At 54.7% G+C, this 14905-nt stretch overlaps 1 long non-coding RNA gene across 3 annotated transcripts in view; it reads left to right on the top strand.

The window, feature by feature from the left end:
• The window catches only part of LOC102157759 (uncharacterized), a 215586-nt gene that overhangs the window by 70792 nt on the left and 129889 nt on the right, over positions 1–14905 (top strand). The window contains exon 5 of one of the 3 annotated variants that reach the window (XR_014840482.1): positions 7317–7391. The exons of the other annotated variants lie outside the window; for them this stretch is intronic. This is a non-coding gene — a long non-coding RNA (uncharacterized LOC102157759). Of the gene's footprint in view, positions 1–7316; positions 7392–14905 lie in introns of those variants that run through there. 3 annotated transcript variants of the gene reach the window in all.

Consider the following 14905-nt stretch of genomic DNA (forward strand, 5'->3'; position numbering starts at 1 on the left):
AAACAACTTAAATAAGCTATGAATGTTTGAAAAGAATTATAAAATCAACTCCACCTATGACAAATAGGGGACAGATAAGAAGATGGAAAAGAGGACATCAAAAACAGAAAATATGGGGGAGGGCATAAAACAGTAGATCTTTTAGAACTTATTTGAACTTCAATGAGTATCAGTTTAAAACAACTAGACATTGATATAGATCAACATATATGAAACCCAAGGTAACCATAAATCAAAATCCTCTAACAGATATGTAAAAACAAGGGAAAGGAACATCAGCTTAACACATGAGCTATGGGTTTTCAGCTCGAAGATGGATACAGGAGGCCTGGTGTGTCTCCAGACAGGCAGGTGGATGCACAGGTCACCCAGGCAGCTTGGGCTGGTCCGAACCTGGCTGGGGACGAGCTTCAGGTCCCCTGGGTTCTTGGGGCTGTTTTCAGGCTGGGTAGGGTGGGCCCCCCTAGCACACAAAGCATGAGCATTAATCCATGACAGATCCTCTTCTACTGTGGATCCTGGTTTGCTAGTCTCATCATTGTCAGTTAATATTCTGCTGGAATCTCTGCATATCAGTGAACGAAGGAGGTGGTCTCCACTTTCCTCATGAGCTGATATCCTGGGCAGGATATGGTTTCTTTGGGACACTGTTTTCCCCAACGTCATTGAAAATTCTTCCCAGTGTTCTAAATTGGGAGAGTGTGGAAATCGGAGTTTGATGGTTGGTGGTTGGTTGGTTGGCTTGCTCCTTTGCCTGCTAAGTGTTTGCATATTGGAGCGTTTAATAAGTTTTTGTGTAGATGGTACTTTGTGAAAAGTCTGTTGCTTTTGGAACTTGCTGGATATTTTAAAGCACTGATTCTATTTATTTATGTCTGAATGTATGTATGTAGGTATGTATGTATGAAATCAGTGGGTTTTCATATATGTTTGGTGGAATTTGTGTTAACTTTCCTAAGGTTTTCCAATGGGGTGCATTGTGGTCTTGGTTGGGATGGTGTTAGTGGTTGTGTCAGGTCATTGGAAAGACGAAAGGTGAGAGATGATCGCACTTGAAACAATGGGGCATCCAATATGTAAGCTGTGTACAGAGGAAAGAGAGGCCCATCAAGGGGATGCGGAGGGATCCATCAGTCACATTCTAGGAAGAATTCATTAGAGTCTGAGGTCCATGGAAGGAAAATGGTGAGTGGGACATCCTGGGGGAGAGCAAGTATGAAAAAAAGGAACCCATGCTCCTTGGATCAGCAGTTCTGTTAGATGTGAAAAATATGTTGTGCCTTCTGTAAGCAACTCCTTTTTTTCTGAATGATGGGAGCAGTATCTATGTAGGTAGCTGTCTCAAGGGTTTAGTCCCATCTTGAGCAGTATCATGCATGTATGATTTTATTTCTTGGTTTTATTTGTGGTAGACAGTGGTCAGCTTCCTGAGGGACAGAAACATGGTTTCATTCATCTTTGACTTGTGGACTGTGTTTGGCACAAGTGATCTATAAAACAACACTTATGGTGAATGACCGACTGACTGATGGTTGCCGATTTAGGCCCCAAGGTCACAAACAAAACAGAAAAACAACTTCCGCTGTAGGGCTAGAACCATTGATCAAGTGCATTGGCTCCTTGGTTGGCTTTGACCATGGAGTAGAGTGACCCATGTAGACTCTGTTTGTTTGATGGGTATGTGGGGCACTTGATGGTACTGTAAGGTGACTGACTGCACTGTCGTTGGTGATTCAGCCTTCCCCTTCCTAGGCTTTCCTTAAATGAAACCTGGTAGATGATCAGAAGGCAAGAGTCCGAATATGTGTTGCAGATGTTGAGGTTAGTTGAGCACCAATGCTAGGGACCATTTCCAGGGATTGGCTATCCAAGTGGTTTTGGGGCTGAGGTTCAGGAGACAGGCCCAAGGCAGCAGGAGTCCTGAGCCCTGGTTCCACCCCCTGTGAGCTTTCCTTTTGTGCTGTTAGACCCACCCCTTTGCTTCCTGGCTGTGCTGCTTGCAGGTGCATGTCTCCTGCTGAGTGAACCCAGAAGTGTGGCATGTCACAAGGCTCACTTGCTGTCTGCCCACCCAGGAGCCAGAGCTAGAGGTGTGAGCCAGAGAGGGTTCGAGTCACACTCTCCCATCTGGTGGTGGACCCTGGGAAGGGCCCTGGCTGGGGGTCCAGGATGCTGACCATCCCTCACCTATCTTCCCCAGGCCCCAGTTGGCAGCAAGGCATTGTCAACCTGTGCGGGTCACCAAGGTAAGCAGGCCCCTCCCTAGGTTGCTTTGTGTGGCAGGCTTCTCCTCCTGTGGGTGTTGCCCTGTTGGGCTTGGGCCCACTCCCTTCTCTCCTTCTGTCTCCTCTGCCTTCCTGTTGCCTCCTCTAGCCCTGGGTCCCTCCTCTGGCTGGCAGGGATCTCTCTTGGACCCCCCAGGGTGGCAGTTGGGCAGCTGGCAGTGCTGTCACGTCCCCAGTGGGCCTGAATTTTGGCCTCCTATCCTCAGGAGCCCCACTGGGTGCCTCCTGCCTGGTCCCAGGTCAGGTGAGGTCCCTTTGTGGAGGTTAGTCAGCCTCTTGGCCTTTCTTGTGCCCTTTTCTGTTTGTTCCCTTTTCCCCATGGGGCTATAGATGTTTTGGTTGGACCAGTGTCAAGATATTTTTGTCCATTTTGGTTTCCTGGAGTCCCTGGGCTCAGAGGAGACACCCTGGCTGCTGATCTTGGATGGGGTGGTGCCTGCTCGGCAGTTGACCCCACTTCAGGGTGGCCCAGGGCACCCCAGCAGCCTGGGCTGGACTGAACCTGGCCAGAGGCAATCTTCAGGTCCTCTGGGATCCCAGGGCTGTCTGGCGGATGGGCAGGCTGGGCCCCATGAGTGCCCAAAGCCTCCTTTTCAGATGTACCTGAGCAGAAATCCTCCACAGATTCTCTTCTTCCCTGGATGCTGGTGTCCTGGTCTCGTCGTTGTCAGTTCATAGTCTGCTTGTCTCTCTGCACGTCAGTTCATGAAGTAGGTTGTCTCCACTTTCCTCAGGAGCCCATATCCAGGTCAGGCTGTCATTTCTCTGGGAAGCGGGTGTCCCCAAAGAGTCAATGAGAAGCATTCCCAGCATGGGCTCGAATTTGGGAAGGTCTGGACCTCTGAGGTTGGTGCTTGCTGCCTGGTGCTTGGTTGTTTGGCTCACTTCCTCGCTGGCTATGTGTTTGGACATTGGTCATTTAGGAAGTTCATTCCTAGATGGCACATTTGGAAAAGTCTGTGGCTTTTGGCACTTGCTTGCTATTTTCCCACATTGCGTCTACTTATGTGTTTCTGTGTGTCTGTCTATATTTATGTAGGTATGGAATCAGTGCATTTTCATATGTTTTTGGTGATATTTGGGTTAGCTTTCCTAAGGTTTTCCAGTGGGGTGCATTTTGGTCTAGGTTGGGATGGGGTAGTGCTTGTGTCAGGTCATCTGAAAGAGGGAGAGAGGGTAGGGAATGGCATTTTAAGAAACAGTGGGGTGGCCAACATCTTAGCTGTGTGCAGAGAAAAGAGAGGTCCATAAAGGTGACTGGGAGGCATCATTTGGTCACCTTTCAGCAATTATTCAAGAAAGCCTGAGGTCCGTAGAAGGAAAATGGTCAGTGAGAGGTTCTGGGGGATATAGAGTGAGAAAAAAATGAATCCACGCTCTTCGGGATCAGCAGTTCTGATAGAGGAGAAAAAAATCTGTTGTGCCCTTTATAAGCAACTGCTTTTTTTATCATGATCTCTGGTAGAAGCATCTTTGTAGCTGTCTCAGGTCTTTAGTCCTATCTTGAAGTGTATGGTGCATGGGTGTGTGTGTGTGTGTGTGTGTGTGTGTGTGTGTGTGTGTGTGTGTGCGCGCATTTTATTCAGTGGTCAGCATCCTGAGGGAAGGAATCCTGGTTTTTTTTCATCTTTCAATTAGGGTTTGGCAAGTGTGATCAGTAACATACTTACTCTAACTGAATGAATTACTGATGGTTTCTGGTTTAGTCCCCAGATACCTCAGTGAAACAAGGAAGATAGTAAAAGCTGTTGGGCTAGAATCATTGACCAAGTGCATTGGCTCCTTGGTTGGCTTTTACAGTAGAGTAGTGTGAACCTTGTTGAATCCTTTTGTTGGATGGTTATGTGGAGCACTCGATGGTACTGTAAGGTGATAGATTTCACTGTCACTGGTGCTTCAGCCTTGCCCTTCTGACACTTTCCTTGAATGAAACCTGGTAGAAGATCAGAGGGCAAGAGTCCTAATGTGAGTGGCAAATAATGAGGTTGGGTGAGCACCAATGCAAGGGGCCATTTCGAAGGATTAACTGTCCACGTGGTTTTGGTGCTGAGGATCAGGATACAGGCCCAAGGATATCTGATTTTGTGAATGTGGAATAGGACGAAAAAAATATTGCTGTGAACAGATGCAAAGCAGTTCTCTGATGGCTCAGAAGAATCAGGATCTGGTGTTGTCACTGCCATGGCTCTTGTTCCTAGTGTGGTGCAGAATTTTGGACTTTTAATCACTCGCTTAGGGCCACACCCAGGGAACTTAAAAGGTCCCAGGCTGTGGAGGGAATGAGAGCTGCAACTGTGGGCAGACACTGCAGGGACAGCAACGCCAGATCTGTGACATAACCAAGACCCAAATCGAAGGTCACAGCAATGCTGGCTCCTCAGCCTACTGAGCAATGCCAAGGATTGACTCCATGCCCTCATGGTTACGAGTCAGATTCCCTTCTACTGAGACAGACTGGGGACTCATGTGGCACAGGTTTGGAAGACCTCTCTATACTGAGACCTTCTAGGTGACATGGATCGGAGCAAAGAAGATAACCTCAAGTTGGAAGGCGGGGGAGGGGGGGTTTAATCCTGCTTCTTGGGCACCCCAATATAACAGAAATTTTTTGGAGCATGGAGTCAACAGACAGGCTTTCTGTCATCTCATTCTGGCCATTCTGCACACCGGTTATATAAATTCTGGACAGGACCAGGTTACCAAGAATCTGTATCCCCATGCGACCAACGGGAACCATTGTAACACACAGATGGCTGCTGTGAGAGTTGGGTGGGTTTGTGTGCATTTCCGCACCTGACCACAGGACCTGGAGCCTCTGGTGCATCCCTGGGAGTGACTGGGACACAAGCTGGGGGGTGGACTCCCATGCCTTCTGGACTCTCCTTTGAGGAGCCATCCCAGCCAGAACGTCATGGAGCCCTTCCTTGGGGGGCCAAATAGGCTTGCTCTGCAAACAGGTCATGAGGTGTTCCTGCTGTGGCAGAGTGGGTTCATGATCTGGCGTGTCTCTGTGGCATTGCTGGTTCTATCCCTGGACCAGAGCAGGGGGTCCAGCGTCCAGCGTTGCTCTTGATACCTCCGGCCTAGGCGGCACATACGGCTCGGACACTCCCTCTGGCCCCCAAACTTCCGCATGCCGCAGGTACAGCCGAAAAAGAAAAAAGTGCCGCGTCCCGTCAGGCTCCTGCTTGTTGACTGCAGAGTGGTTTGCTTGGAAAGGACACTGAACTTCTCCTGGGGAAAAGGAATATATATGGCATCCTAACATACATATGATGTATTGTATTTATTGCCTTTTCAAGGTAGGTACAGGCATACGTGTATCCATACACTTCTGTGATGTAATACATCTATCCACAACACACACACACACACACTCACACACACACAAAAACAAACACACACAAAAACACAGACAAGCTCCCATCTGACACAGCCTAACTTCATCTCACCAGACAAAGGCACATCGTCTCAGGGAGGAGTCACCGTGAGCCTTCTCCATTTCCCTCCAAGGATTCCACTCTAATCCCGTTCATGAGCTTTCTTCTCAGAGGTCGGAGCTGTGAGAGGAAGGTGGATTCAGGCTGTGGTGGGGGTGAGGGAAGGATTGGGACCCCCTGAGAAGACACAGGGGACCACAGCCTGGAGAGCCCTGCTCTCCTTTCTGGTCTGCACTTGGGGAGGGCCTGTTGAGGTGGGCCTGGTTGTGTTGGGTCCACCTGGAGCACAGTGTGCCCTGGTGCTCGCATCTAGGCCCTGGGGTCGAGATGGAAGTCCCTGGGTCCAAGCACTTCTCCAAACCACCTTCCTCCACCCATTTGGGCCCTGCCTGTTTCCCACCTACCCTCTGTCCTGCATGCTGGGCTAAGGGGTCCCCCAAGCCTGACAAGGTCCCAGCCCCACCGAGCTGCAGGCTGCCATCCAGTTGGAGGTGACCTGTCGCAACAGGCGCTCAAGCCGTCAGCAAAGAGCAGCGGGGGTGATGTTGGCCAGCAGCCGTGCACTGAAGGCCCTGTGTGAGAGGGAGGTTCTCCGGGGGTGGGGGAGGGCCACCCCTTTCAGCATGGTGGCCAGAGAAGGCGTCCTGGAGGAGGTGGCCTTTGAGCTGAGGCTGGACGATAGGGCCCCAGCCATGGGGAGAGGCCAGCAGCCAGAACGGCCAGTGCAGGTGCCCCGAGGAGGGAAGAAGCCAGGCTTGGAGTTCTCCACAGAAGCCCCCAGATGGTCAGAGCCAGATTGGGGAAGGCCTCCCTGGTGCCAGGAGAAAGGGAGGGGAAGGCATCGGTCGGTTTTGGGTTTGGCGGCTTCATTTGGCCTACTTTTGCATCTGTGAAACCAAAACAAACAATCAAACAAACAAACAAACAAAAACAACCAAACCATACCACAGTGAGGATGCATGAGGGGAAAGATGAAGTTCCTTTCCCCAATTTCTCACACTTCCTCTCCTATTCAAGGAAGCTTTGTGAGTTGAAAGGATGAATGTGAGACGGCCACAATGGTTTAGTGAAAAGGGGACCTTTTATTGAAATCAAAACACAATCCTTATCCACGTTCAATGTGAGGGCCCAGGAACCCGAGATGCAGGTATTCCTGAGAAGGTTCCGAAATGATATGGGCCCTATCGGAGCCAATACCGATGAGGCACGCTGGTGCCAGCAGACGTCACTGGGAGGAGGGAGAGCATCAGCTCAAGAGAGCAGTTGGACTGGAAAGGGAGAGATCCACTGTCCCTGTCTAGGGCGATGTCACAGGTGTAGGTCTCGGCGTGGCGGTGGGTGTTTCGACCCAGCTGTCTGTCTGACCAAGGCATCCAACCTGGGTGGGACTGGGGAAGGCCGAGCCCTCCCGGTGCGAGCGTCCCGCTTCCTGGGGAAGCTGAGGAGCGAGGGGTTGCCCGGGGACTTGCGGGCACCTGTGGGCCCTGTGTGGCACAGCAGGCGCCACAGCCCTGCTGGGGCGAGGCTGGAGGTCGAAGTGGAGGTGGGCCAGCCTTTGTCTCATGGCCGCGTTTTCCCTTCTGAGCTGCAGGAGCTGTCTCTCCGCCCACAGAGCTGCCATCCCTGTTTCGTGGGCTCTTGTCTCATGGAAGAGGATCTCGTTCTGGTAAGAGACAGCGGTCCTGGCCACCTCTCTGCCCACGTCTTCTGCTCGCTTCTTGTAGACTCTGCCCTGCTGACACAGAGAGCCCAGGCGCCTGAACACCTGGGGGCATTTCTTCTGGAAGGCGAGGCCACGCGCCTCCTCCTCAATGGATCTTCTGAGGAGCAGCTTGAGGTGCTCTTCATGTAATTGAGGCAGCATCCTGAGTTGGAGCCGAAGCTCCTGAATCTCCCTTTCCAGCTGCGTGTTGTCCGCCTGCAAGGACGCGCACTCGGCTTGGAGCCTTTGTACTTGTCCCGCCAGCTCTCCATTGAGTGGATGGTCTTCAGGCTGTTTTCTGGAGATGGCCTCGATGTGCTCTTCGTGCCGTTGCAGGGACCCTTCGCCGTGCCCAGGGTCCATGAGACGCTTCCGACGGGCTTGCGGCCGCCGGGCCGGGGGGTGGTCATGGTCCGCAACTCGGGGTCCCTCTGCCTCCCAGGGCTCAGGCCAATGGATGGTCTTCAGGGTGCTTTCAGCCAGAGATGGCAGCTGGCTCCCTTTCTCCTCCAGGACCCGCCGGCTCCGTGTGTGTAAACGTGCCAGCACATCTTTCTGTCCCCTCAGGACGCGCGTTCTCTGCTTCCATCCCTCCGTTTCCCGGCAGAGCCTTTCCAGGCATTGCCGAAGATGAGCGTTTTCCTGCAGCCCAACCATGAGTTTCTCGCGGAGGTGGTGGACCTTCTCCTGGGCTGTGTGCAAGGCATTTTGGGCCTGGGTCCCTTGGGCTTGGTACGCTTCTGAGGTGGCTCCAAGGGACTGGATCTGTCCTTGGAGACGAGCCCACATGAGCCCGAGACAGCAGAGGTGAGAGGGCTGGCTCTTCGGTCCTTTTCCCAGGAAGCCTTGCCTGTTGGGAGATGACGTGTTGGGGATGGGAGGAAGTGCCGCCAAGCACAGGCATTGCAACGTGGGAGCGCTGGCCTCCACAGCGGGTGACTGGAGGGCTTCAAGGCCTCGGGCCCTCCGTCCGTTCTTCCCCCCGGCCTTTCTGTAGACTTCAGCCCAGCCAGAACCCCTCTCGGCCGGCTCTCCTCCTCTTCTGAAAGGACGGCCGCTCTGGACGACCCAGACCAGCAGAGCGGCCCAGAGTGGGGTCTCCCAGGGAAGCCCCAGGAGACCCAGAACTCCTCTCAAGGTGTCCGACACCACCAGGAGAGTGTCGCCCAGGAGCTCCAGGGCCGGCAGCCCAAACATTGTGGTGGCAGGGAGCAGGCCCTCTGCGGCCCCACAGGCACCACAGCTCTGCCTCTGCCCGTGGGCCACAACTGACCCCACGGAACTCTGCCGCCCCAACACGCGGGTGCCTGGCAACCAGGGCAGATGGCCGTTGGGGCTGGGGGAGGGGGAGGCCCGCCAGGTTCTAGAAAGCCCTGCTCTCGGATGGCTCCGCCCCCTGCTCAGTGATGTCACCTGAGCAGTGCCTTTGGGGCGAGCCAAGGGCGGATGGCCGCCTGGAGCTGGATGTGGCCGCGAGCCAACCTCGAAGGTCAGGCGGTGCCCTGGCTCTGCTGGCTGTCAGGTTTCCCATCTGGAAAATGATCAGGCTGGTGGCAAGACAGGCGACGACCTCAGACGTTGTCCACCTGGAGGGTGCCTTCGTTTTTCCTGAAACTCATCCATTCGTATAGTCCAACTTCCAACAGTGCCCAAGGGTAGGTCCTCCAAACGGAGTTCCCCTTGTGGCTCAGCAGTAATGCACCCAAGTCCTGCCCATGAGGAAGCGGGTCTGATCCCTGGCCTTGCTCAGTGGGTTAAGGACCCTTGAGCTCCGGATGAGGTTGCAGATGCGTCTCGGACCCTGCGTGGCTGTGGCCGTGGCGTAGGCCGGCAGGTGTAGCTCCGAATTGACCCCTAGCCTAGGAACTGCCCCATGCCACGGGTGAGGCCCTCAAAAGTCAAGATCACAGCTTTGTCTTTTTTGTAAAGATACACCAGGCCTCCTGTTGGTGTTGAGGCAGCAAAGTCCGGAATCTCTGCATCTTTGCCCAGGGCATAAGTTAGTGAGGGAATTTTATCCGAAGAATGATATCCATTGCCATGCTATCACCGTGGACACGGGGATCTACAGTGTGGCCTTTATTGGTCATGATAGAAAGAAGAGAAAGACCCACTCCCCATTGGTTCTTGAAAAAGTTGTGGTTCGTGCAACGAACTACTGCTCCCAAGAATGGGAAGATCCTCCACCAGGACCAGAGAGCACCGTTGCTCCCGGAAAGGCGAAGGGTCAGTCTGCAGGGGTGCTCTGTGCCCTCTGTGTGGATGGCGAAAGAGGTGGACAGAGAGATGGATGGACTCGTGCATAATAAGCCTTAGCACCGAGGTGTCGCACGGGCAAGGGAAAGGAAGAGAGACGTTAGGTGTGGACATGTTTTCCTACGAAATTGGCGACAGTGGGCATGCCAGTGGTTTCCCATTAAAAAAAAAAAAGGAACTCCCTGGTGCCTGTTGTCCAAAAGACTGGTGGAGAGGCTGGTTGTACCATTTAAACGGGTTGCTTTTTCAGAAGACACCGCATGAGCGAGTAGCCAGTGATTTGACTTTCTTGTCCTTTTTCTTTTCACGGGCAATGGATCCACAAAGGTCAAAGGTCCCAAAATGGAGTTTGAAGGAAAAAGCCCGGCCTGCCAGAACTGAGTTGCCCTGGCCCCATTTTTCCTGGCATCTTCCTAGGTAGAGATACCTTTTCAGCATCTTTAAGGAACTCCATATGTAGGAAGTTTACGGAAGGATAGGCAGAGGTATAAATGTATTCTTTGGTTTCCTTTCCCACCAATGGTAGCCGAGTCTTCCAACTGGCTTTTTGGTTTTGGCTTGATGAGCTGTAAAGACAAGGACTGTTCCATAGCAAAATGAATGACGAAGTCCAGAGCCTGAGGCATCCTTGGGTTTTAGGCCCCCTGGCTCACCGCTGGCATGCTGATGTGTGTGTGTCTATGCCGAGGGAGCTTGGACTCCACGCGGCCTTGGTCAGAGGACTCCCGGGGACGAAGGGCTGTGGCTGGGGGTACCCCTCAGCTCCACAGGCCTTGTGTTGCAAGGGCATGATCCAGACTTTTGCACCTGTCCGGTCTGGGTTCCCATCCAAGCTCCACCACCTGCTTGCTCGCTGTATGACACCAGGCCTGTTCACCTTGCTGCGCCTCAGTGTCCCCGTCTGCACAATGGGGACAATGACACGCTCCGCCTCCCAGGGTGGTGCATGAGAACATGCTGTCCTAGACGTGTCTTGCCCTTGGGACACACCCACCGAATGACTCTTCCCTCACTGCAGTCCCTAGCAGGAACGAGAGTGAGGGAGGACGCGGAAAGGGGTGGAGATGCCCTGGTGGCTCAGGGGGTTAAGGAGCTGACATGGTCTCTGAGGACGCAGGCTCAGTGCCTGGCCTGGCTCAGTAGGTGGCGGATCCGGCATTGCCTCAAGGTGTGATGGAGGTCGCAGGGGTGGCTTGGTGTGGCTGTGGCCTAGGCCCCAGCTGTGGCCTGGGACCTTGCCCAGGCCACAGGTGTGGCTGGCCAAAGAAAGAGAAATCCATGTGGAGAGGAAAGCGGTTGGCTTTTGGCCAGCAACGTCGTCCTGGACCCGACTGTCTTGAAACGAGCTGCAGTCTTCCTCGAGGTGGAGGGTGATTTGGGGGGAGGGGCGGCTTCCTCGTGTCCCCACGTTCTCCCCCTTGCTTCTCGCCCTGACCCCTCAGGCCACGCTGGAGTGCCCTGCAGGGGAGATGGTGGCTGGCCCTGCGTGAGCTGTGTTGAGCTGGGTTCCTATCTGAGCATGTCCGTGGCTCTGAAGCTGTAAGGTGTGTTCCCTTCAGAAACCCGTGTCTCTTCGGAAGGACTCCAGTGATGCTTCCCAAACGTGAGCCCCAGTCTGAATGCCGCAGAGGGCCTTCTCAGCCCCGGAGGGCTGGAACCCGCCTCCAGGGTTTCTGAGTTTGTGGATCTGGTATAGGACCGAAAACCTTGCGTTTGGAACAGATACCCCGCCGTTGCCTGGCGGCTCCGCAGGTTCAGGATCTGGTGTTGTCACTGCCGTGGCTCTGGTTCCTAGCTAGGGTGGTGCAGAGTTTTTGGATTATTTTGAATCCTCTTAGGGCCACACCCACGGCACCTGGAAGTTCCCAGCCTGTGGGTGGAATCAGAGCTGCGTCCGCCGGCAGACCCCACAGGGACAGCAAGGCCAGATCTGAGCCGTGTCCGTGACCCAAATCGCAGGTCACGGCAATGCTGGCTCCTCAGCCTACTGAGCGATGCCAAGGATTGACCCCATGCCCTCATGGTTACGAGTCAGATTCCCTTCTGCTGAGCCACAGCGGGGACTCCTGTGGCACAGGTTTGGAAGACCTCTGGCCTGGGATCTTCCGGGTGACATGGGTCGGCCCAAACACAGACAACCCCAAGTTGCGAGGCGGGGGCGGGGGGATGATCCTGCTTCTCGGGTACCCCACTTTGAGAGACTTGGTTTGGAGCATGGGGTCCAGAGACAGGCTTTCTGTCCTCTCCTTCTGGCCTTGCTGCCCACCAGTGACGTGATTCCCAGGACAGGGTCACGGCCCCCAGCCTCAGTTTCCCCATGCGACCAACGGGAACCATTGTAACACACAGACGGCTGCTGTGAGAGTTGGGTGGGTTTGTGTGCATTTCCGCACCTGACCACAGGACCTGGAGCCTCTGGTGCATCCCTGGGAGTGACTGGGACACAAGCTGGGGGGTGGACTCCCATGCCTTCTGGACTCTCCTTTGAGGAGCCATCCCAGCCAGAACGTCATGGAGCCCTTCCTTGGGGGGCCAAGTAGGCTTGCTCTGCAAACAGGTCATGAGGTGTTCCTGCTGTGGCAGAGCGGGTTCGCGATCTGGCGTGTCTCTGTGGCATTGCTGGTTCTATCCCTGGACCAGAGCAGGGGGTCCAGCGTCCAGCGTTGCTCTTGATACCTCCGGCCTAGGCGGCACATACGGCTCGGACACTCCCTCTGGCCCCCAAACTTCCGCATGCCGCAGGTACAGCCGGAAAAGAAAAAAGTGCCGCGTCCCGTCAGGCTCCTGCTTGTCGCCTGCAGAGTGGTTTGCTTGGAAAGGACACTGAACTTCTCCTGGGGAAAAGGAATATATATGGCATCCTAACATACATATGATGTATTGTATTTATTGCCTTTTCAGTGTAGGTACAGGCATACGTGTATCCATACACCACCTCCGTGATGTAACACATCTATCCACACACACACTCATACAAACACACCCACCCACCCACCCACACACACACACACACACACGCCCCATACACACACACGGACAAGCTCCCATCTGACACAGCCTAACTTCATCTCACCAGACAAAGGCACATCGTCTCAGGGAGGAGTCACCGTGAGCCTTCTCCATTTCCCTCCAAGGATTCCACTCTAATCCCGTTCATGAGCTTTCTTCTCAGAGGTCGGAGCTGTGAGAGGAAGGTGGATTCAGGCTGTGGTGGGGGTGAGGGAAGGATTGGGACCCCCTGAGAAGACCCAGGGGACCACAGCCTGGAGAGCCCTGCTCTCCTTTCTGGTCTGCACTTGGGGAGGGCCTGTTGAGGTGGGCCTGGTTGTGTTGGGTCCACCTGGAGCACAGTGTGCCCTGGTGCTCGCATCTAGGCCCTGGGGTCGAGACGGAAGTCCCTGGGTCCAAGCACTTCTCCAAACCACCTTCCTCCACCCATTTGGGCCCTGCCTGTTTCCCACCTACCCTCTGTCCTGCATGCTGGGCTAAGGGGTCCCCCAAGCCTGACAAGGTCCCAGCCCCACCGAGCTGCAGGCTGCCATCCAGTTGGAGGTGACCTGTCGCAACAGGCGCTCAAGCCGTCAGCAAAGAGCAGCGGGGGTGATGTTGGCCAGCAGCCGTGCACTGAAGGCCCTGTGTGAGAGGGAGGTTCTCCGGGGGTGAGGGAGGGCCACCCCTTTCAGCATGGTGGCCAGAGAAGGCGTCCTGGAGGAGGTGGCCTTTGAGCTGAGGCTGGACGATAGGGCCCCAGCCATGGGGAGAGGCCAGCAGCCAGAACGGCCAGTGCAGGTGCCCCGAGGAGGGAAGAAGCCAGGCTTGGAGTTCTCCACAGAAGCCCCCAGATGGTCAGAGCCAGATTGGGGAAGGCCTCCCTGGTGCCAGGAGAAAGGGAGGGGAAGGCATCGGTCGGTTTTGGGTTTGGCGGCTTCATTTGGCCTACTTTTGCATCTGTGGAACCAAAACAAACAATCAAACAAACAAACAAACAAAAACAACCAAACCATACCACAGTGAGGATGCATGAGGGGAAAGATGAAGTTCCTTTCCCCAATTTCTCACACTTCCTCTCCTATTCAAGGAAGCTTTGTGAGTTGAAAGGATGAATGTGAGACGGCCACAATGGTTTAGTGAAAAGGGGACCTTTTATTGAAATCAAAACACAATCCTTATCCACGTTCAATGTGAGGGCCCAGGAACCCGAGATGCAGGTATTCCTGAGAAGGTTCCGAAATGATATGGGCCCTATCGGAGCCAATACCGATGAGGCACGCTGGTGCCAGCAGACGTCACTGGGAGGAGGGAGAGCATCAGTTCAAGAGAGCAGTTGGACTGGAAAGGGAGAGATCCACTGTCCCTGTCTAGGGCGATGTCACAGGTGTAGGTCTCGGCGTGGCGGTGGGTGTTTCGACCCAGCTGTCTGTCTGACCAAGGCATCCAACCTGGGTGGGACTGGGGAAGGCCGAGCCCTCCCGGTGCGAGCGTCCCGCTTCCTGGGGAAGCTGAGGAGCGAGGGGTTGCCCGGGGACTTGCGGGCACCTGTGGGCCCTGTGTGGCACAGCAGGCGCCACAGCCCTGCTGGGGCGAGGCTGGAGGTCGAAGTGGAGGTGGGCCAGCCTTTGTCTCATGGCCGCGTTTTCCCTTCTGAGCTGCAGGAGCTGTCTCTCCGCCCACAGAGCTGCCATCCCTGTTTCGTGGGCTCTTGTCTCATGGAAGAGGATCTCGTTCTGGTAAGAGACAGCGGTCCTGGCCACCTCTCTGCCCACGTCTTCCGCTCGCTTCTTGTAGACTCTGCCCTGCTGACACAGAGAGCCCAGGCGCCTGAACACCTGGGGGCATTTCTTCTGGAAGGCGAGGCCACGCGCCTCCTCCTCAATGGATCTTCTGAGGAGCAGCTTGAGGTGCTCTTCATGTAATTGAGGCAGCATCCTGAGTTGGAGCCGAAGCTCCTGAATCTCCCTTTCCAGCTGCGTGTTGTCCGCCTGCAAGGACGCGCACTCGGCTTGGAGCCTTTGTACTTGTCCCGCCAGCTCTCCATTGAGTGGATGGTCTTCAGGCTGTTTTCTGGAGATGGCCTCGATGTGCTCTTCGTGCCGTTGCAGGGACCCTTCGCCGTGCCCAGGGTCCATGAGACGCTTCCGACGGGCTTGCGGCCGCCGGGCCGGGGGGTGGTCATGGTCCGCAACTCGGGGTCCCTCTGCCTCCCAGGGCTCAGGCCAATGGAT

The sequence above is a fragment of the Sus scrofa genome, chromosome 3 (genome assembly GCF_054392235.1).
Source record: "Sus scrofa isolate SSC_HxYL_T2T_F1_AM1 chromosome 3, Sscrofa_HxYL_maternal_Yorkshire_Landrace_v2.0, whole genome shotgun sequence".
Classification (NCBI taxonomy): domain Eukaryota; kingdom Metazoa; phylum Chordata; class Mammalia; order Artiodactyla; family Suidae; genus Sus; species Sus scrofa.